The following is a 23,703-nucleotide window of genomic DNA, read 5'->3' on the forward strand; positions in this document are numbered from 1 at the left end:
TGTCTAGGTGTTTGTATGTCTATGTCTGCCTAGATTGGTTCTCAATTAGAGACAGCTGTGGTTTATTGTCTCTGATTGGGAGCCATATTTAAAGTAGCCATGGGCATCATGTGTTTGTGGGTAATTGTCTATGTGTAGTGTTTGTGTCAGCACTATTTGTATTTATAGCTTCACGGTCGTCAGTTTGTTATTTTGTTAGTTTGTGTATAGTTGTTAGTTTCGTGTTTTTTCTCTCTCTTCTAAATAAAAGATGTATTTTGCACACGCTGCGCCTTGGTCCTCTCTCACCCATAGACGATCGTGACAGTTACGTTGTGGTGTTACATGGTGGTGTTACATTGGATCCTGTCTGTTTTTCCACACGGGTATTACACTACGCTGATGCTCAAGAGAATATATGCACAGGAGCAGAGCTAGTACACCTTCTACTGCAGGAGCAGAGCTAGTACACCTACTGCAGGAGGGCTAGTACACCTTTTACTGCAGGAGCAGGGCTAGTACACCTTTTACTGCAGGAGCAGGGCTAGTACACCTTTTACTGCAGGAGCAGGGCTAGTACACCTTTTACTGCAGGAGCAGGGCCAGTACACCTACTGCAGGAGGGCTAGTACACCTTCTACTCCAGGAGCAGGGCTAGTACACCTACTGCAGGAGGGCTAGTACACCTTTTACTGCAGGAGCAGGGCTAGTACACCTACTGCAGGAGGGCTAGTACACCTTTTACTGCAGGAGCAGGGCCAGTACACCTACTGCAGGAGGGCTAGTACACCTTCTACTCCAGGAGCAGGGCTAGTACGCCTACTGCAGGAGCAGGGCTAGTACACCTTTTACTGCAGGAGCAGGGCTAGTACACCTTCAACTGCAGGGGCAGGGCTAGTACACCTTCTACTTCAGGAGCAGGGCTAGTACACCTTCTACTGCAGGAGCAAGGCTAGAACACCTTCTACTCCAGGAGCAGGGCTAGTACACCTTCTACTTCAGGAGCAGAGCTAGTACACCTTCTACTGCAGGAGCAGGGCTAGTACACCTTCTACTTCAGGAGAAGGGCTAGTACACATTCTACTGCAGGAGCAGGGCTAGTACACATTATACTGCAGGAGCAGGGCTAGTACACCTTCTACTCCAGGAGGAGGGCTAGAACACCTTCTACTCCAGGAGCAGGGCTAGAACACCTTCTACTACAGGTGCAGGGCTAGAACACCTACTACAGTAGCAGGGCTAGTACACCTTCTGAGCAGTAGCAGGGCTAGTACTGCTTCTAGAGCAGGAGCAGGGCTAGTATACCATCTACTACAGGTGCAGGGCTAGAACACCTTCTACTGCAAGAGCAGGGCTAGAACACCTTCTACTCCAGGAGCAGGGCTAGAACACCTTCTACTCCAGGAGCAGGGCTAGTATACCTTCTACTCCAGGAGCAGGGCTAGTATACCTTCTACTCCAGGAGCAGGGCTAGAACACCTTCTACTCCAGGAGCAGGGCTAGTACACCTTCTACTCCAGGAGCAGGGCTAGTATACCTTCTACTGCAGGAGCAGGTCTAGTACAACTTCTACTACAGGAGTAAAGCTAGAACACCTTCTACTGCAGGAGCAGGGCTAGTATACCTTCTACTTCAGGAGCAGGGCTAATATACCTTCTACTACAGGAGCAGGGCTAGTAAACATTCTACTTCAGGAGCAGGGCTAGTAAACCTTATACTTCAGGAGCAAGGCTAGTACACCTTCTTCTACAGGAGCTGGCCTAGAACACCTTCTACTCCAGAAGCAGGGCTAGCATACCTTCTACTCCAGGAGCAGGGCTAGTACACCTTCTATTACAGAAGCAGGGTTAGAACACCTTCTATTACAAGGATAAGGCTAGTACACCTTCTACTACAGGAGCAGGGCTAGAACACCTTCTACAGGACTCGTACACGTTCTACTACAGGAGCAGGGCTGGTATACCTTCTACTACAGGAGCAGGGCTAGTGAACATTCTACTTTAGGAGCAGGGCTAGTAAACCTTCACCTTCAGGAGCAAGGCGGGTACACCTTCTTCTACAGGAGCTGGTCTAGAACACCTTCTATTCCAGAAGCAGGGCTAGTATACCTTCTACTCCAGGAGCAGGGCTAGTACACCTTCAAATCCAGAAGCAGGGCTAGAACACCTATTACAGGAGCAGGGCTGGTACACCTTCTATTACAGGAGCAGGGCTAGAACACCTTCTACTGCAAGAGCAGGGCTAGAACACTTTCTACTGCAGGAGCAGGGCTAGAACACCTTCTACTGCAAGAGCAGGGCTAGAACACCTTCTACTCCAGGAGCAGGGCTAGTACACCTTCTACTCCAGGAGCAAGGCTAGTATACCTTCTACTCCAGGAGCAGGGCTAGAACACCTTCTACTCCAGGAGCAGGGCAAATACACCTTCTACTCCAGGAGCAGGGCTAGTACACCTTCTACTGCAGGTGCAGGGCTAGAATACCTTCTACTGCAGGAGCAGGGCGAGAATACCTTCTACTCCAGGAGCAGGGCTAGTATACCTTCTACTGCAGGAGCAGGTCTAGTACACCTTCTACTACAGGAGTAAGGCTAGAACACCTTCTACTGCAGGAGCAGCGCTAGTATACCTTCTTCTTCAGGAGCAGGGCTAGTATACCTTCTACTACAGGAGCAGGGCTGGTAAACATTCTACTTCAGGAGCAAGGCTAGTACACCTTCTTCTACAGGAGCTGGCCTAGAACACCTTCTACTCCAAGAGCAGGGCTAGTACACCTTAAAATCCAGAAGCAGGGGGAATCACGTGACCCTTGAACGAGATGGCCGCATGAACTAGGAGCTCCGCACAAGTAGTTTCCAATTCCTAATCTTACCTCCACTTCAAGTTTAAACTCATCTAGCTTTAGTCAAAAAGTCATGGCGGCTTCAAAAGGCAACACTACAGGTGACATTTTTACCCGGACTCGAGTACTAGCGACGGAAAAAGCCTCCAAGAAGCAGCTAGCTTCAGAAAAAGCTAGCGCCATTAGCCAGGAGAAAGAGGACCCGTCCCCCCCCCGAGGCCCAACGAATGCCAACCTCGCACTCTGTCGAAGACATCTTTTCTGAGCTGAGATCCCAACGTACAGAACTCAACACTAAACTAGATGCCATTAACGCTCAGCTCAGTGCGATAGGGGGCAAGGTGACAATCCTGGAAAATGCTTTGCCTGACATAAACAACAAGATAACCATAAACGCGGGGCGCCTGGACGAGGCAGAGGGGCGAATCCTATCCACGGAAAACTTATTGACAGACGCCATGGAATCAATAGCATATGCAAAAAAAAAAATAGAGCAGCTGGAAGAGAAAACAGAGGACCTGGAAAACAGGGGGCGAAGGAATAATTGTGTTCTATTAAATCTGGGCGAAAAAGAAGAGGGAAACATGCCACTGATCCGCTACCTGCAAGACAAACTTCCCGAGTGGCTCCACCTGTCCACCGACAGGCCCATAGAACTCGAGAGAGCTCACCGAGCACTGAGGCCCCCACCAGCAGCCAGACAACCACCGCGCCCAATCACCATACGTTTCCTGAGATTCACCGACAAGGAACGAGTCCTACAGGCGGCGAAAACCAACACCATTACAGTGGGAAACGCCAAGCTCACCTTACTCCAGGACCTGTCAGCTGGAATACGCCGAAAGCGCCGAGAGTTTGACGAGGTGAAGAAATGCTCCATTGACCGAGGCATCTTTAGGGGATTCAAATACCCAAACGAGCTCAGGATTCTTCACCAAGGAGCCCTGCGACACTTCAAAACTCCCGAAGAGGCAAAACGTTTTTTGAAAGACAACCCCGGTCAATGAGAAATGGACCATTGACTAAATGCGATTACTGTTATTACTAAAGGAGGTAAGACAACATATAGCCGATATCCAAAGACCCACCGCCCTGCTAAATTTCATTATAGCCGTCCAATCTAAATTTATGTTCCTTTAGCTGAGAGGGATAGGCCCCATATTATAACCTAGGCCTACTGTATGTAGGCTGGGCTATTGATTTTATTTTCTCCCTTTTTTAATGTGGTCTGGAGGGGGGCTACGTTGTCAGTTACTCAATGCGGGCGGAGAGGATGAGGCATTTCTTTGGTGGGGAGGGGGAGACGTTGTGCGTTGCTAACTGTTCCCGGTCTTTTTTTTTGTTGGAACACAGAATTGTGACTGAGCGGGGAGGTAATAGATCCAACGGGATATGTCGAGTTGTTTGGGAACTCGGCTGGGGTGTTCAGAGATTGTTATTTTATGTAAACCATTTATTTTCCTTTTATGTGAACGCAGCTGTAACTACTATCCACCTTTACCCAGAGATGACTTGCACTAAAGTTCGATTACTGTTCGATGACGATGACTAGTACCTTAAATCTATTGACATGGAACTGCCACGGTCTAGGCCATGCAATAAAACGCAAAAAGATACTATGTGCTCTAAAAAAGGAAAAAGCAGACATCGCGCTATTGCAAGAGACACACCTCTGTGATGCTGAACATGCCAAACTCCGCAGAGCTTGGGTGGGACAGGTGTATTTCTCATCTTTCAAATCCAACTGTCACGCCCTGGCCTTAGTATTCTTTGTTTTCTTTATTATTTTAGTTAGGTCAGGGTGTGACATGGGGAATGTTTGTGTTTTGTTGGTTTTGGGTGTTTCTATGGTAAAGGGGTTGTTGGGTGTAGTATATGGGTTTGTGTTGAGTACATGTGTCTAGCGTTGTCTATGTATGTTTAGTTGTCTAGGAGAGTCTATGGTTGCCTGAATGAGTTCCCAATTAGAGACAGCTGATTTCGGTTGTCTCTGATTGGGAGCCTTATTTAGGGTAGCCATAGGCTTTCATTTGTTGTGAGTAGTTGTCTATGTGATACGTTTGTAGCCAGTGTGTGCACATCGTTGTTTAGCTTCACGATCGTTTTCTTGTTTTGTTTAGTGTTTAAGTGTTTTTGTTTCGTTTGCCTTCTTCGTTCAAATAAAGGAGATGGCTTATTTTCCTAAAGCTGCGTTTTGGTCCGTCAATCATCCACACGATCGTGACACCAACGGTAGAGGTACAGCAATACTTATCCATAAGAATGTTCCATTCATAATTGATAAAAACATATCTGATCCGGAGGGGAGATTTATTTTGATAACTGGGTCACTGTATGGGCAACCAATTACTATCTTAAACATATACGCCCCTAACACAGATACTCCTGCTTTTATGTCGAAAATGATAACTCTGTTCAATGAGCATTGTGTTTCCTTTGGAGTGTTGGCCGGAGATTTTAATTGTACCCTGAACCCAACCCTAGACAAATCATCTCAAGTCCCCACCACAAATCCTAGATCTGCAAAGATGTTGAACTCTCTTACTAAAGAGATGGGACTGATAGATATCTGGAGAGAGACTATCAGCTCAGCTATGGACTATACATACTACTCTAATGTCCATAACACCTACTCCCGTATAGATTACATTTTTATCCCAAAGAGTTTCATAAACTCAGCCACGTGTACAATCGGACCCATAGCGCTTTCGGATCACGCCTTTGTCCACCTCCGCTTTGACCTCTGCAAAAACATCCCGAGATCAAAGAGCTGGAAATTCAACACCTCCATGCTATCAAACGAAGCATTCCATACATTGGTAACTACATGGATAGACAACTACACACAAGACAACAAAGATTCTCCTGTTTCTCCGGCCACAATGTGGGACGCTGCTAAAGCCACACTAAGAGGTCATCTAATTGCATATGCTTCCTCTAAGAAAAAAGCAATGGAAGATCTGGAGGGGGAGCTGGAACGCTGTGAAAAAGTACATAAACAATCCCCAGACAGCACCTCCTGGAGTCAACTTAAAGCAGCCAAAGCCAAACTGAATTTGGACTATACTCGGGAGATTAAAAAAAAAGTTTTCTTTACTAAACAGAAATACCATGAGTATAGCAATAGGCCTAGTAGATTGCTTGCTTATCAATTAAAAAAAGAGCAGTCAGAGCGTACAATTATGGCTATCCGAACAGCAGAGGATGAGGTCACATATGATCCAAAAAAGATCAATTTAACTTTTCATGATTTTTACTGCAAACTATATACCTCTGAGAGAAAACACACGGAGGCAGAACTCCACTCCTTCCTAGAGGGAATCTCGCTACCTAAACTATCAGAGACCGACCAAGAAGATCTCAACTCCCCCTTCACTCCTGAGAAGATCCTGGAGGCAATTACCTCCATGCCACCTAACAAGTCCCCAGGCCCAGATGGATTCCCCAGAGAGTTCTACAAAGCTTTTTGGCCCCAGCTTAGCCCTATTTTCATGCCAATGCTGGAGGATTTTTGCAAAAACGGAGTTCTCCCAGACTCAATGCACACAGCTCGCATTACAGTGTTGCTCAAAAAAGACAAGGACCCTCTATCCTGCTCCTCCTTCCGGCCCATAAGCTTGTTGGATTTCCACTACAAAATAATTACCAAATTGCTCGCCAAAAGACTAAACACTCTTCTTCCCAAAATAATAAAAGCGGACCAGACGGGATTTATTAGAGACAGATACTCTTCTGATAACATTCGCCGTCTTTTTGATATTATTGATCAAGTAAACGCACAGAAGACCCCTGTCCTGCTGGCTTCACTGGATGCTGAGAAGGCGTTCGACAGGATGGAGTGGAGCTTTCTGTTCTCAGTCTTAGAGAAGTTCAACATGGGCCCAAACTTTATTAAATGGATCAAATCACTATACTCTCATCCAAATGCCATGGTGACTACTAACGGACTGAACTCTGACAGATTCCCTTTGGGACGGGGCACAAGACAAGGGTGCTCGCTGTCCCCCCTGCTCTACTTGTTGGGGGCGGAGCCTCTGGCAGAGTTGATAAGGAGCAATCCAAGTATTATGGGTGTTCCTGCAGGCGGCCTGCAGCACAAGATTTCGCTTTACGCGGATAATGTCTTGCTCTACATATCCAACCCTGAGAAATCCCTTCCTCCCATTTTAGATACAATTGCTCAGTATGGCACGTTTTCAGGTTATAAGATTAATTTTAACAAATCCACTGTCTGCCCTCTCAATATTACACTCACCAGTTCTATGAAGACACTATGCCCATTCCAATGGAAGACACAGGGGTTTCAATACCTTGGGATATTCATAACACCAGATCTGAATAGGCTTTTCAAGGAGAATTATCTTCCACTCCTGGATCAAATCAAGAACAACCTCCAAACCTGGATCTCCCTCCCAATTAGCTTAGTAGGAAGAATTAATGTAATCCGTATGAACATCCTCCCTAGACTGAACTATTTATTTCAGATGCTCCCATGCTATCTCCCAGCTTCCTTTTTCAAAACAATTAACCAAAACATCACCAAATTTATATGGGGCAATAAAAAACCTAGGATCAAGCTTTCCACTCTATCGAAACCTGAATCTAAGGGTGGTCTTGCCCTTCCCTCCCTTCAATTGTACTACTGGTCTGCCCAAATCCGCAACATGCTAACATGGATCACAAACAGACAAGAGTCAACGTGGAGCCAGATAGAAGCCCAATCTTGTGGTTCATTGCCACTAAGCTCAACTATATTCATTGATAACTTTAGTGAAGTGGGCAACATAGCCAAAACATTTGTGATTTACAGTACCCTACGAGCGTGGAGGGACTGTAAGAAATACCTGGGCATCTCCTCCCAAATATGTTCTCACTCGCCTATAGTAGGCAACCCAGACTTGCCAAAAGCCCTGAGAGATGCCAACTTTAATCTTTGGCATACTCTAGGAATCAGGACCTTTTCAGACCTATTTCATCAGAAGACCACTACACTGAAATCCTTTCAAGAGCTCTGCAATGAATTCAATGTGCCAAGATCCCATTTTTTTAAATATCTACAAATTAGACATGTCATCTCCTCATTTACTTCCAAGAGGAGGTTTAGAACTCAGTTGAATGAAGTTGAAACCCTTCTTGTCACAGCACAATCCATTAAAGGCAAAATATCCTATATCTATAGACTCCTTTCTGAGAAAGGAGGATCCTCCTTTACTCATTTGAAAATAATATGGGAAAAGGACCTTGGTCTGACTATCAGTGATGAGTTATGGGCGGAGGTTTGCGACAGGGTATACTGCTCCTCAACTAATGTAAAAATGAAAGAATCTAATTACAAATTTTTGTACAAATTTTATTACACTCCCCTGAGACTCCATAAAATGAAAACAGACATTTCTCCTAACTGTAATAGATGTACCTCTGAAAGTGGAACCTATATGCATGTATTTTGGAGCTGTAGAGAGATTGCCAGATTTTGGCAATCTATACATACTGCTGCACAGAAAATACTAGATGTACAGTTTGATATGACCCCGTGTCTCTATCTTCTTAATGCCCAGCAGGACTTTGTTCTTGATCCTGACAGAGAAAATTTGCTCATGACCATTACATACTTTGCTAAGAAATGTATTCTTCTATTGTGGGCCTCTAATACTTCTCCTATATTTAAAATGTGGATTGACCAGATTGTTGACTTTCTCCCTCTTGAAAAGATCACTTATGACCTCCACAAGAGACAGCCCAAGTTTGATAGACTCTGGTCTCCACTACTCAACTATATTTCAAATTGGACAGAGTGAATGGGGGAATCAGGGAGATGAGCAGATGCGTGTTGTGTAAGGTGCTGTAAAATCTAAAAACTAGTTATTGGCTCGTCATCTCAGCTAAGGCTGGAAATAGCTAACAAGAACCTTGATAGTGCTGCTGCAAGTTCTATAATTTAAATTTTGTTATAATTATTATTTGTGTGTGTATGTGTGTATGTATGTGTGTATGTGTATATATATATATATATAAAACAATTTTTTATTATTATTATTTTTTTATTTTATTTTTTTAAGTCACATCTGTGAATGTGGAATGTGTTTGGTTGTTTGATTGAAAACTTAATAAAACTTTAAATTGAAAAAAAAAAAATCCAGAAGCAGGGCTAGAACACCTATTACAGGAGCAGGGCTGGTACACCTTCTATTACAGGAGCAGGGCTGGTACACCTTCTATTACAGGAGCAGGGCTAGTACACCTTCTACTCCAGAAGCAGGGTTAGAACACCTTCTATTAAAAGGATAAGGCTAGTACACCTTCTACTACAGGAGCAGGGCTAGAACACCTTCTACAGGGCTAGTACACGTTCTTCTACAGGAGGAGGGCTTGAACACTTTATACTACAGGAGCAGGGCTAGTAAACCTTCTATGGGACTAGTATACCTTCTACAGCAGGAGCAGGGATACAACACCTTCTATTACAGGAGCAGGGCTAGTATACCTTCTGCTGCAGGAGTAGGGCTCGTACGCCTTCTACTACAGGAGCAGGGTTAGAACACCTTCTATTAAAAGGATAAGACTAGTACACCTTCTACTCCAGAAGCAGGGTTAGAACACCTTCTATTTAAAGGATAAGACTAGTACACCTTCTACTTCAGGAGCAGGGCCAGTATACCTTCTACTCCAGGAGCAGGGCTAGTATACCTTCTACTGCAGGAGCAGGGCTAGTACACCTTCTACTACAGGAGCAGGGCTAGTATACCTTCTACTCCAGGAGCAGGGCCAGTATACCTTATACTCCAGGAGCAGGGCTAGAACACCTTCTATTACAGAAGCTGGGCTACTACACCTTCTACTCCAGAAGCAGACCTAGTACACCTTCTACTTCAGGAGCTGGGCTAGAACTCCTTATACTCCAGACGCAGGGCTAGTATACCTTCTACTACAGGAGCTGGGCTAGAACACCTTCTACTCCAGAAGCAGGGCTAGTATACCTTCTACTCCAAGAGCAGGGCTAGTACACCTTCTATTACAGGAGCAGGGCTAGTATACCTTCTACTCCAGAAGCAGGGTTAGAACACCTTCTATTAAAAGGATAAGGCTAGTACACCTTCTACTACAGGAGCAGGGCTAGTGCACCTTCTACTCCAGAAGCAGGGTTAGAACACCTTCTATTAAAAGGATAAGGCTAGTACACGTTCTACTACAGGAGCAGGGCTTGAACACTTTATACTACAGGAGCAGGGCTAGTAAACCTTCTATGGGACTAGTATACCTTCTACAGCAGGAGCAGGGCTAGGAAACCTTTTACGGTCCCGTGTGGCTCAGTTGGTAGAGCATGGCGCTTGTAACGCCAGGGTTGTGGGTTCAATTCCCACGGGGGGACCAGGATGAATATGTATGAACTTTCCAAGTTGTAAGTCGCTCTGGATAAGAGCGTCTGCTAAATGACTTAAATGTAAATGTAATGTAAATGTACTTCAGGAGTATGGCTAGAACACCTTCTACTCCAGGAGCATCACTAGTATACCATCTACTACAGTTGCAGGGCTAGAACACCTTATACTACAGGAGCTGGGCTAGAACACCTTCTACTCCAGAAGCAGACCTAGTACACCTTCTACTTCAGGAGCTGGGCTAGAACTCCTTATACTCCAGACGCAGGGCTAGTATACCTTCTACTACAGGAGCTGGGCTAGAACACCTTCTACTCCAGGAGCTGGGCTAGAACACCTTCTACTCCAGAAGCAGGGTTAGTATACCTTATACTACAGGAGCTGGGCTACTACACCTTCTACTCCAGAAGCAGGGCTAGTATACCTTCTACTGCAGGAGCTGGGCTAGAACACCTTCTACTCCAGGAGCAGGGCTAGTACACCTTCTACTGCAGGAGCAGGGCTAGAACACCTTCTACTGCAGGAGCAGGGCTAGAACACCTACTACAGGAACAGGGCTAGAAAACCTTCTACTGCAGGAGCAGGGCTAGTAAACCTTCTACTTCAGGAGAAAGGCTAGTACACCTTCTTCTACAGGAGCTGGCCTAGAACACCTTCTACTCCAGAAGCAGGGCTAGTATACCTTCTACTCCAAGAGCAGGGCTAGTACACCTTCAAATCCAGAAGCAGGGCTAGAACACCTATTACAGGAGCAGGGCTAGTACACCTTCTATTACAGGAGCAGGGCTAGTACACCTTCTACTCCAGAAGCAGGGTTAGAACACCTTCTATTACAAGGATAAGGCTAGTACACCTTCTACTACAGGAGCAGGGCTAGAACACCTTCTCCAGGGCTAGTACACGGTCTACTACAGGAGCAGGGCTTGAACACCTTATACTACAGGAGCAGGGCTAGTATACCTTCTACGGGGCTAGTACACGTTCTACTACAGGAGCAGGGCTCGAACACTATATACTACAGGAGCAGGGCTAGTAAACTTTCTATGGGACTAGTACACCTTCTACAGCAGGAGCAGGGATACAACACCTTCTATTACAGGAGCAGGGCAAGTATACCTTCTGCTGCAGGTGTAGGGCTAGAACACCTTCTAGTACAGGAGCAGGGCTAGAACATCTTCTACTGCAGGAGCAGCGCTAGTATACCTTCTTCTTCAGGAGCAGGGCTAGTATACCTTCTACTACAGGAGCAGGGCTAGTAAACATTCTACTTCAGGAGCAGGGCTAGTAAACCTTCTACTTCAGGAGCAAGGCTAGTACACCTTCTACAGGAGCTGGCCTAGAACACCTTCTACTCCAGAAGCAGGGCTAGTATACCTTCTACTTCAGGAGTATGGCTAGAACACCTTCTACTCCAGGAGCAGAATTAGTATACCATCTACTACAGGTGCAGGGCTAGAACACCTTCTACTCCAGGAGCAGGGCTAGAACACCTTCTACTGCAAGAGCAGGGCTAGAACACCTTCTACTGCAGGAGCAGGGCTAGAACACCTTCTACTGCAAGAGCAGGGCTATAACACCTTCTACTCCAGGAGCAAGGCTAGTATACCTTCTACTCCAGGAGCAGGGCGAGAATACCTTCTACTCCAGGAGCAGGGCTAGTATACCTTCTACTACAGGAGCAGGGCTAGTAAACATTCTACTTCAGGAGCAGGGCTAGTAAACCTTCTACTTCAGGAGCAAGGCTAGTACACCTTCTACAGGAGCTGGCCTAGAACACCTTCTACTCCAGGAGCAAGGCTAGTATACCTTCTACTCCAGGAGCAGGGCGAGAATACCTTCTACTCCAGGAGCAGGGCTAGTATACCCTCTACTACAGGAGCAGGGCTAGTAAACATTCTACTTCAGGAGCAGGGCTAGTAAACCTTCTACTTCAGGAGCAGGGCTAGTAAACCTTCTACTTCAGGAGCAAGGCTAGTACACCTTCTTCTACAGGAGCTGGCCTAGAACACCTTCTACTCCAGAAGCAGGGCTAGGATACGTTCTACTCCAAGAGCAGGGCTAGTACTGTCAGGACCCGGTGCGAGAAACAGTCACTAATAATCGTCAGAACCCAGAAGATGAGGCAGACACAGCAGTACTAGAGATGGTGGTTTAATTAAAGAACAAAATCTTCAGGCAAAGAATCTAAATCCACAATGTCCAAACATAAAGCCAAGAAGCACAAAATGGATATCCTCCAAAATACAAAGAAACTCCACAAAGTGGAAAAAACAGCAGGGAAAAACAAACCTCAAAAGACTACTCAAAAATACACAATAACTAAACCAGAGAACCTCTGGAAAATCCAATAAGAGAATCATATGTTCAGAACAAGGCTTGGGCTGGGGCTGGGTGCTAACATACAAACCCTGACCAAGGAACTGAGGAACACACAGGGTTTAAATACTAACAAGGGAACGACACACAGGTGCAAACAATAATTAGAGCAAGGAAAAACAAAAAGGTACAAAAAAAGTGCAATGGGGACATCTAGTGACCAAAACCTGAACAGTCCTGGCCAAAACCTGACAGAATCCCCCACCTAGGAACGGCTCCTGACGTTCCTACCAGCCTTCTCAGGGTGGAGGGTCCTGAACTGACGAATGAGGTCAGGGTCCAGTATGTCCTTGGCAGGAACCCAGGAGCGCTCCTCGGGACCTTAGCCTTCCCAGTCCACCAGATACTGCCAGGACCGCTGCACCCGGCGGGAATCCAGTATCCGGTGGACGGTATAAGCCGACTGGCCACCGATGACACGGGGCGGAGGGGGAGGTCTGCCTGCCGGGATAAGGGGAGAAAAAACAACAGGTTTTAATAAAGAAATGTGAAATGTTGGATTGATCTTAAGGGTTCTGGGTAAGTGCAGGCGAAAAGTAACGGGATTGACTCTCCTGGCAATCTTAAAGGGACCGATGAATCTCTGGGACAGCTTGCGAGACTCCACCCGTAGCGGTAAGTTCTTTTTTGAGAGCCATACTCTCTGGCCGGGGTACAGGGTAGGACCGGGACGGCGACGTCTGTTGGCTTGTCGTTGGTACTGCTGTGAGGAACGCAGAAGATTAAGACGTGCCTTCTTCCACGTTAGCCGACAGCGTCGGATGAACCTCGAGGCTGAAGGCACTCTGACTTCTGCCTCCTGGTCCGGGAACAATAGAGGAGCATAGCCAAACTGACACTCATGCGGGGATATACCAGTGGAGGAGGAGCACAAGGTGTTGTGCGCGTACTCGGCCCAAACAATGAAGGATGACCATGTGGACGGGTTGTTGGAAACCATACATCTGAGGGTGGTTTCCAGCTCCTGATTCATCCTCTCAGTTTGGCCGTTTGACTCTGGATGGTACCCTGAAGATAAACTGGCCGTGGCCCCTATGAGTTGGCAGAAGGCCTTCCAAAACCTTGAGGCGAACTGGGGACCTCTGTCGGAAACCATATCTTGCGGAATGCCAAAGACTCGGAACACATGGTTAATCACCAACTCAGCTATTTCCTTGGCAGAAGGTAATTTGGTCAAGGGAACAAACCTGGCCGCCTTAGAAAACCTGTCGATGATGACTAGGATCGTAGTATTACCATGGGACGGAGGAAGGCCAGTAATAAAGTCCAACGAGATATGGGACCAGGGTCGGTGGAGAATAGATAAAGGGTGAAGGAGTCCTTGAGGGCGGAGGTGAGAAGATTTGCCCTGGCAGCACACGGAACAGGCCTTGACGAAAGTAGCAACGTCTTCTTTTATGGTGGGCCACCAGAACTTACGCTGGATGAACTCCAAGGTGCGACCTACGCCCGGGTGACAGGTGAGGCGAGAGGAGTGCCCCCACAGAAGGACTTGGGACCTTGCTGCCTTGGGAACAAACAACCGATTGGCAGGACCTCCTCCAGGGCCCGGTTCGATGGCTTGAGCTTGTTTCACGGTATCCTCCACTTGCCACGAGATCGGAGCCACGATCTTAGCGGCAGGAAGGACAGTCATGTCAGTATCTTCTCGAATGGCAGGAGAGTAGATTCGTGACAAGGCGTCCGGTTTGAGATTCTTCGACCCGGGTCTATAGGTGAGGATAAACTGAAATCGGCTGAAGAAAAGAGACCATCGAGCTTGTCTGGAGTTCAACCGCTTCGCCTGCTGGATATACTCCAGATTTTTGTGGTCCGTAAGCACTTGAAACGTTTGTGAAGCCCCCTCGAGCCAGTGTCTCCATTCCTTCAATGCCATCTTAACCGCTAGGAGTTCACGATCCCCCACATCGTAATTCCTCTCGGCCGGGGTAAGCCGGTGAGAGAGGAAGGCGCAAGGATGAAACTTCTTGTCTTCACCCCTCTGAGACAGGACAGCTCCAACACCAACCTCTGATGCGTCTACCTCCACCACAAAAGGTTCATCCGCCGTTGGTAGTGTCAGGATGGGAGCAGAGAGGATGCGCTGCTTGAGTCCTTGGAAGGCCGTCTCAGCTTCTCTTCCCCACAGAAACCTTGTGTTGCCACCCTTGGTTACAGCTGAGAGAGGGGCTGCCACCGAGCTGAAGTTCTTGATGAACTTGCGGTAAAAGTTGGTGAAGCCCAGGAAACGCTGAACTTCCTTAACGGACTTGGGGGTGGGCCAATCCGCTACCGCCCCTACCTTCTTGGGGTCCATCTGGACTCGACCGGGTTCTACTATAAATCCCAGGAATTGTACTCGAGAGGAATGGAATTCACACTTTTCCGGCTTAACGTACAAATGGCTGTCAAGGAGGCGTTTGAGCACTTGTATGACATGCTTAGTGTGTTCTTGAAGGGAGCTCGAAAAGATGAGGATGTCATCCAAGTAAACAAACACGAAGATGTTAAGCATATCCCTAAGCACATCGTATATGAGCGCTTGGAACACAGCCGGGGCGTTGGTCAGGCCGAAGGGCATCACCGAGTATTCGTAGTGACCAGTAGGCGTGTTGAAAGCGGTCTTCCACTCGTCCCCGGGTTTGATCCGCACAAGATGGTATGCGTTCCGCAGGTCAAGCTTAGTGAAGACAACTGCTTCCTGGAGCAGCTCAAAGGCTGTGGCCATAAGGGGAAGCGGGTAGCGGTTACGGACGGTTATGGCATTGAGTCCCCGGTAGTCGATGCAAGGTCGTAATCCACCGTCTTTCTTGGCCACAAAGAAAAACCCTGCTCCCGCCGGCGAGGTAGATGGACGCATGAGGCCTGCTGCCAGAGCGTCCTTGATGGAGGTATCCATAGCAGCTCGTTCGGGAGGAGAAAGGGAAAAGATCCGACCCCTGGGAGGGCAGGTCCCTGGAAACAGGTCGATGGTGCAATCGTAAGGTCTATGGGGTGGTAGTTTGGTGGCCCTCTGTTTGCTAAATACCGGTTTGAGGTCATGGTAACACTCGGGAACTCGGGACAGGTCGATGGATTCTAGAGACTCGGGAGGGGAACTCGGGGAACTCGGGAAGATACAAGTGGCTTGGCACGTAGGACCCCACTGCTTGATAGTGCCCACAGACCAGTCGATGTGAGGGTTATGGCTGTGAAGCCAGGGGTAACCAAGGACGAGAGGGAACTCGGAACAGGAGATCAGATGAAAGTTCATCACTTCCTGGTGTTGGGAAACTGAAAGTCGCAAGGGGGTAGTGGCACGAGTGACAAGTCCAGACCCCAAAGGGCTTCTATCCAACGTAGTAACCCTTATGGGGTCACTTAGAGGTTCAGAATGAACGCCATTCTCTTTCGCCCAGACCCCATCCATGAAGTTACCTGCGGCTCCAGAGTCTACCAAGGCTTGAAGAGGAAACTCGTGGTCGTCCCAGGAAAGGGTAACTGGAATGAGCAGGCGGGAGTTGGATGGATGGGAGGAGGTTATGTTTCCCGTTACAGTCCTCCCAGGCCTGCACGGGAGAGTGCGTTTCCCTGGAGCCCGGGACACGTGGAACGGAAATGGCCCGGTTTGCCGCAATATAGACAGCATCGCTCCCTCATCCGGCGGTCTCTCTCAGCCTGGGAGATGCGTCCAACCTGCATGGGTTCTGGTGGAGCCAGCGAGGATAAAGGTGGAGACTCGGAGCTGGAACCGATAGGAGCTAGGGTGAGAGGTCTACGGTTGAGTTCTCTCTCTCTCAGACGCTGGTCTATGCGCGAAGCCAACTTGATAAGGGACTCGAGGTTGTCCGGTGGTTCCCGAGTGGCCAGTTCATCTTGGATGGTGTCAGAAAGACCCTTCAAAAAACACACTGTGAGCGCCTCGTCGTTCCAGCCACTTGCTGCTGCCACAGTGCGGAACTGGATGGCATAGTCCGTCACGCTGCGCCGACCTTGGCGGAGAGTCAGGAGCTGTTTGGCTGAGTCAGGGCCGTTGGTAGGACCTTGAAACACTCGCTTGAATTCTTCAGCAAAGGTAGAGTAGCTGGCACAGCAAGGACTTTGGGCATCCCACACAGCAGTAGCCCAGGCTAGGGCTTTTTCCGACAGCAGGGTGATGATATATGCTATCTTGGACCGGTCGGTGGGAAACGACGATGGTTGTAGCTCAAAGGAGAGAGAACATTGGGTGAAAAACCCCTTACAAACACTCGGATCACCTGAGAGCCAGGGAGTTAACTGCCAGGGGCACTTGAATCTGATGAACTGGAGCAGAAGCGGTTGCCGGGGAAAGTCGATCAGAAATCTGCTTTATGGAAGTCAGCATCTCTGACAGAAGTTGAGAATGTCTAGCCATTAAGGCCTCTTGCTGAACCAGAGCAGCTTCGTGGCGTTGGACAGTCCCCTCGTGGTGGGACAGGATGGAACAAAAATCCTGGGTACTGGCTGCCTCTGGGTTCATTATAATGGCTCAGTGTTTCTGTCAGGACCCGGTGCGAGAAACAGTCACTAATAATCGTCAGAACCCAGAAGATGAGGCAGACACAGCAGTACTAGAGATGGTGGTTTAATTAAAGAACAAAATCTTCAGGCAAAGAATCTAAATCCACAATGTCCAAACAGAAAGCCAAGAAGCACAAAATGGATATCCTCCAAAATACAAAGAAACTCCACAAAGTGGAAAAAACAGCAGGGAAAAACAAACCTCAAAAGACTACTCAAAAATGCACAATAACTAAACCAGAGAACCTCTGGAAAATCCAATAAGAGAATCATATGTTCAGAACAAGGCTTGGGCTGGGGCTGGGTGCTAACATACAAACCCTGAGCAAGGAACTGAGGAACACACAGGGTTTAAATACTAACAAGGGAACGACACAGAGGTGCAAACAATAATTAGAGCAAGGAAAAACAAAAGGTACAAAAAAGGTGCAATGGGGACATCTAGTGACAAAAACCTGAACAGTCCTGGCCAAAACCTGACAAGTACACCTTCAAATCCAGAAGCAGGGCTAGAACACCTATTACAGGAGCAGGGCTAGTACACCTTCTATTACAGGAGCAGGGCTAGTACACCTTCTACTCCAGAAGCAGGGTTAGAACACCTTCTATTAAAAGGATAAGGCTAGTACACCTTCTACTACAGGAGCAGGGCTAGAACACCTTCTACAGGGCTAGTACACGTTCTTCTACAGGAGGAGGGCTTGAACACTTTATACTACAGGAGCAGGGCTAGTAAACCTTCTATGGGACTAGTATACCTTCTACAGCAGGAGCAGGGATACAACACCTTCTATTACAGGAGCAGGGCTAGTATACCTTCTGCTGCAGGAGTAGGGCTCGTACGCCTTCTACTACAGGAGCAGGGTTAGAACACCTTCTATTAAAAGGATAAGACTAGTACACCTTCTACTCCAGAAGCAGGGTTAGAACACCTTCTATTAAAAGGATAAGACTAGTACACCTTCTACTTCAGGAGCAGGGCTAGTATACCTTCTACTCCAGGAGCAGGGCTAGTATACCTTCTACTGCAGGAGCAGGGCTAGTACACCTTCTACTACAGGAGCAGGGCTAGTACACCTTCTACTACAGAAGCAGGGTTAGAACACCTTCTATTAAAAGGATAAGACTAGTACACCTTCTACTCCAGAAGCAGGGTTAGAACACCTTCTATTAAAAGGATAAGACTAGTACACCTTCTACTTCAGGAGCAGGGCTAGTATACCTTCTACTCCAGGAGCAGGGCTAGTATACCTTCTACTGCAGGAGCAGGGCTAGTACACCTTCTACTACAGGAGCAGGGCTAGTATACCTTCTACTTCAGGAACAGGGCTAGTATACCTTCTACTTCAGGAGCAGGGCTAGTATACCTTCTACTTCAGGAGCAGGGCTAGTACACCTTCTACTTCAGGAGCAGGGCTAGTACACCTTCTACTCCAGGAGCAGGGCCAGTATACCTTATACTCCAGGAGCAGGGCTAGAACACCTTCTATTACAGAAGCTGGGCTACTACACCTTCTACTCCAGAAGCAGACCTAGTACACCTTCTACTTCAGGAGCTGGGCTAGAACTCCTTATACTCCAGACGCAGGGCTAGTATACCTTCTACTACAGGAGCTGGGCTAGAACACCTTCTACTCCAGAAGCAGGGCTAGTATACCTTCTACTCCAAGAGCAGGGCTAGTACACCTTCTATTACAGGAGCAGGGCTAGTATACCTTCTACTCCAGAAGCAGGGTTAGAACACCTTCTATTAAAAGGATAAGGCTAGTACACCTTCTACTACAGGAGCAGGGCTAGTGCACCTTCTACTCCAGAAGCAGGGTTAGAACACCTTCTATTAAAAGGATAAGGCTAGTACACGTTCTACTACAGGAGCAGGGCTTGAACACTTTATACTACAGGAGCAGGGCTAGTAAACCTTCTATGGTACTAGTATACCTTCTACAGCAGGAGCAGGGCTAGGAAACCTTTTACGGTCCCGTGTGGCTCAGTTGGTAGAGCATGGCGCTTGTAACGCCAGGGTTGTGGGTTCAATTCCCACGGGGGGACCAGGATGAATATGTATGAACTTTCCAAGTTGTAAGTCGCTCTGGATAAGAGCGTCTGCTAAATGACTTAAATGTAAATGTAATGTAAATGTACTTCAGGAGTATGGCTAGAACACCTTCTACTCCAGGAGCATCACTAGTATACCATCTACTACAGTTGCAGGGCTAGAACACCTTATACTACAGGAGCTGGGCTAGAACACCTTCTACTCCAGAAGCAGACCTAGTACACCTTCTACTTCAGGAGCTGGGCTAGAACTCCTTATACTCCAGACGCAGGGCTAGTATACCTTCTACTACAGGAGCTGGGCTAGAACACCTTCTACTCCAGGAGCTGGGCTAGAACACCTTCTACTCCAGAAGCAGGGTTAGTATACCTTATACTACAGGAGCTGGGCTACTACACCTTCTACTCCAGAAGCAGGGCTAGTATACCTTCTACTGCAGGAGCTGGGCTAGAACACCTTCTACTCCAGGAGCAGGGCTAGTACACCTTCTACTGCAGGAGCAGGGCTAGAACACCTTCTACTGCAGGAGCAGGGCTAGAACACCTACTACAGGAACAGGGCTAGAAAAACTTCTACTGCAGGAGCAGGGCTAGTAAACCTTCTACTTCAGGAGCAAGGCTAGTACACCTTCCTCTACAGGAGCTGGCCTAGAACACCTTCTACTCCAGAAGCAGGGCTAGTATACCTTCTACTCCAAGAGCAGGGCTAGTACACCTTCAAATCCAGAAGCAGGGCTAGAACACCTATCACAGGAGCAGGGCTAGTACACCTTCTATTACAGGAGCAGGGCTAGTACACCTTCTACTCTAGAAGCAGGGTTAGAACACCTTCTATTACAAGGATAAGGCTAGTACACCTTCTACTACAGGAGCAGGGCTAGAACACCTTCTACAGGGCTAGTACACGGTCTACTACAGGAGCAGGGCTTGAACACCTTATACTACAGGAGCAGGGCTAGTATACCTTCTACGGGGCTAGTACACGTTCTACTACAGGAGCAGGGCTCGAACACTATATACTACAGGAGCAGGGCTAGTAAACCTTCTATGGGACTAGTATACCTTCTACATTAGGAGCAGGGATACAACACCTTCTATTACAGGAGCAGGGCAAGTATACCTTCTGCTGCAGGTGTAGGGCTAGAACACCTTCTAGTACAGGAGCAGGGCTAGAACATCTTCTACTGCAGGAGCAGCGCTAGTATACCTTCTTCTTCAGGAGCAGGGCTAGTATACCTTCTACTACAGGAGCAGGGCTAGTAAACATTCTACTTCAGGAGCAGGGCTAGTAAACCTTCTACTTCAGGAGCAAGGCTAGTACACCTTCTACAGGAGCTGGCCTAGAACACCTTCTACTCCAGAAGCAGGGCTAGTATACCTTCTACTTCAGGAGTATGGCTAGAACACCTTCTACTCCAGGAGCAGAATTAGTATACCATCTACTACAGGTGCAGGGCTAGAACACCTTCTACTCCAGGAGCAGGGCTAGAACACCTTCTACTGCAAGAGCAGGGCTAGAACACCTTCTACTGCAGGAGCAGGGCTAGAACACCTTCTACTGCAAGAGCAGGGCTAGAACACCTTCTACTCCAGGAGCAAGGCTAGTATACCTTCTACTCCAGGAGCAGGGCGAGAATACCTTCTACTCCAGGAGCAGGGCAAGTATACCTTCTACTACAGGAGCAGGGCTAGTAAACATTCTACTTCAGGAGCAGGGCTAGTAAACCTTCTACTTCAGGAGCAAGGCTAGTACACCTTCTACAGGAGCTGGCCTAGAACACCTTCTACTCCAGAAGCAGGGCTAGTATACCTTCTACTTCAGGAGTATGGCTAGAACACCTTCTACTCCAGGAGCAGAACTAGTATACCATCTACTACAGGAGCTGGCCTAGAACACCTTCTACTCCAGGAGCAGGGCTAGAACACCTTCTACTGCAAGAGCAGGGCTAGAACACCTTCTACTGCAGGAGCAGGGCTAGAACACCTTCTACTGCAAGAGCAGGGCTAGAACACCTTCTACTCCAGGAGCAAGGCTAGTATACCTTCTACTCCAGGAGCAGGGCGAGAATACCTTCTACTCCAGGAGCAGGGCTAGTATACCTTCTACTACAGGAGCAGGGCTAGTAAACATTCTACTTCAGGAGCAGGGCTAGTAAACCTTCTACTTCAGGAGCAAGGCTAGTACACCTTCTTCTACAGGAGCTGGCCTAGAACACCTTCTACTCCAGAAGCAGGGCTAGTATACGTTCTACTCCAAGAGCAGGGCTAGAACACCTTCTACTGCAGGAGCAGGGCTAGTATACCTTCTACTTCAGGAGCAGGGCTAGTATACATTCTACTTCAGGAGCAGGGCTAGTACACCTTCTACTTCAGGAGCAGGGCTAGTACACCTTCTACTCCAAGAGCAGGGCCAGTATACCTTCTACTCCAGTAGCAGGGCTAGAACACCTTCCACTACAGGAGCTGGGCTACTACACCTTCTACTCCAGAAGCAGACCTAGTACACCTTTTACTTCAGGAGCTGGGCTAGAACTCCTTATACTCCAGACGCAGGGCTAGTAGACCTTCTACTACAGGAGCTGGGCTAGAACACCTTCTACTCCAGAAGCAGAGCTAGTATACCTTCTACTACAGGAGCTGTGCTAGAACACCTTCTACTCCAGGAGCTGGGCTAGAACACCTTCTACTCCAGAAGCAGGGTTAGTATACCTTATACTACAGGAGCTGGGCTACTACACCTTCTACTCCAGAAGCAGGGCTAGTATACCTTCTACGGCAGGAGCTGGGCTAGAACACCTTCTACTCCAGGAGCTGGGCAAGTACACCTTCTACTCCAGGAGCAGGGATAGAACACCTACTACAGGAACAGGGCTTGAACACCTTCTTCTGCTCCAGGGATAGAACACCTTCTCCTCCAAGAGCAGGGATAGTACACCTTCAAATCCAGAAGCAGGGCTAGAACACCTATTACAGGAGCAGGGCTAGTACACCTTCTATTACAGGAGCAGGGCTAGTACACCTTCTAATCCAGAAGCAGGGCTAGAACACCTTCTATTAAAAGGATAAGGCTAGTACACGTTCTACTACAGGAGCAGGGCTTGAACACTTTATACTACAGGAGCAGGGCTAGTAAACCTTCTATGGGACTAGTATACCTTCTACAGCAGGAGCAGGGATACAACACCTTCTATTACAGGAGCAGGGCTAGGAAACCTTCTACTTCAGGAGTATGGCTAGAACACCTTCTACTCCAGGAGCAGCACTAGTATACCATCTACTACAGGTCCAGGGCTAGAAAACCTTCTACTCCAGGAGCAGGGCTAGAACATCTTCTACTGCAAGAGCAGGGCTAGAACACCTTCTACTGCAAGAGCAGGGCTAGAATACCTTCTACTGCAGGAGCAGGGCTAGAACACCTTCTACTGCAAGAGCAGGGCTAGAACACCTTCTACTGCAGGAGCAGGGCCAGTATACCTTCTACTTCAGGAGCAGGGCTAGTATACCTTCTACTCCAGGTGCAGGGCTAGTATACCTTCTACTGCAGGAGCAGGGCTAGTACACCTTCTACTACAGGAGCAGGGCTAGTATACCTTCTACTCCAGGAACAGGGCTAGTATACCCTTTACTCCAGGAGCAGGGCTAGAACACCTTCTACTGCAGGAGCAGGGCTAGTATACCTTCTACTTCAGGAGCAGGGCTAGTATACATTCTACTTCAGGAGCAGGGCTAGTACACCTTCTACTTCAGGAGCAGGGCTAGTACACCTTCTACTCCAAGAGCAGGGCCAGTATACCTTCTACTCCAGTAGCAGGGCTAGAACACCTTCCACTACAGGAGCTGGGCTACTACACCTTCTACTCCAGAAGCAGACCTAGTACACCTTCTACTTCAGGAGCTGGGCTAGAACTCCTTATACTCCAGACGCAGGGCTAGTATACCTTCTACTACAGGAGCTGGGCTAGAACACCTTCTACTCCAGAAGCAGAGCTAGTATACCTTCTACTACAGGAGCTGTGCTAGAACACCTTCTACTCCAGGAGCTGGGCTAGAACACCTTCTACTCCAGAAGCAGGGTTAGTATACCTTATACTACAGGAGCTGGGCTACTACACCTTCTACTCCAGAAGCAGGGCTAGTATACCTTCTACGGCAGGAGCTGGGCTAGAACACCTTCTACTCCAGGAGCTGGGCAAGTACACCTTCTACTCCAGGAGCAGGGATAGAACACCTACTACAGGAACAGGGCTTGAACACCTTCTACTGCAGGAGCAGGGCTAGAACACCTTCTCCTCCAGGAGCAGGGCTAGAACACCTTCTACTGCAGGAGCAGGGCTAGAACACCTTCTACTCCAGGAGCAGGGCTTGAACACCTTATACTACAGGTGCAGGGCTAGAACACCTACTACAGGAGCAGGGCTAGTACACCTTCTGAGCAGGAGCAGGGCTAGAACACCTTATACTACAGGAGCAGGGCTAGAACACATTCTACTGCAGGAGCAGGGCTAGAACACCTTCTACTCCAGGAGCAGGGCTAGAACACCTTCTATTACAGGAGCAGGGCTAGTACACCTTCT

At 48.0% G+C, this 23,703-nt stretch overlaps 2 non-coding genes across 2 annotated transcripts; both read left to right on the plus strand.

The window, feature by feature from the left end:
* Positions 1 to 10,113: 10,113 nt before the first annotated feature.
* trnat-ugu (transfer RNA threonine (anticodon UGU)) lies at positions 10,114 to 10,190 on the plus strand. The gene has a single exon. It is a non-coding gene; the product is annotated as a tRNA-Thr (tRNA).
* An 8,858-nt stretch (positions 10,191 to 19,048) lies between these two features.
* Positions 19,049 to 19,125, plus strand: trnat-ugu (transfer RNA threonine (anticodon UGU)). Its single transcript has one exon. It is a non-coding gene; the product is annotated as a tRNA-Thr (tRNA).
* The last annotated feature ends 4,578 nt before the right edge of the window (positions 19,126 to 23,703 follow it).

Source organism: Salvelinus fontinalis, chromosome 39 (genome assembly GCF_029448725.1).
Source record: "Salvelinus fontinalis isolate EN_2023a chromosome 39, ASM2944872v1, whole genome shotgun sequence".
NCBI lineage: Eukaryota > Metazoa > Chordata > Actinopteri > Salmoniformes > Salmonidae > Salvelinus > Salvelinus fontinalis.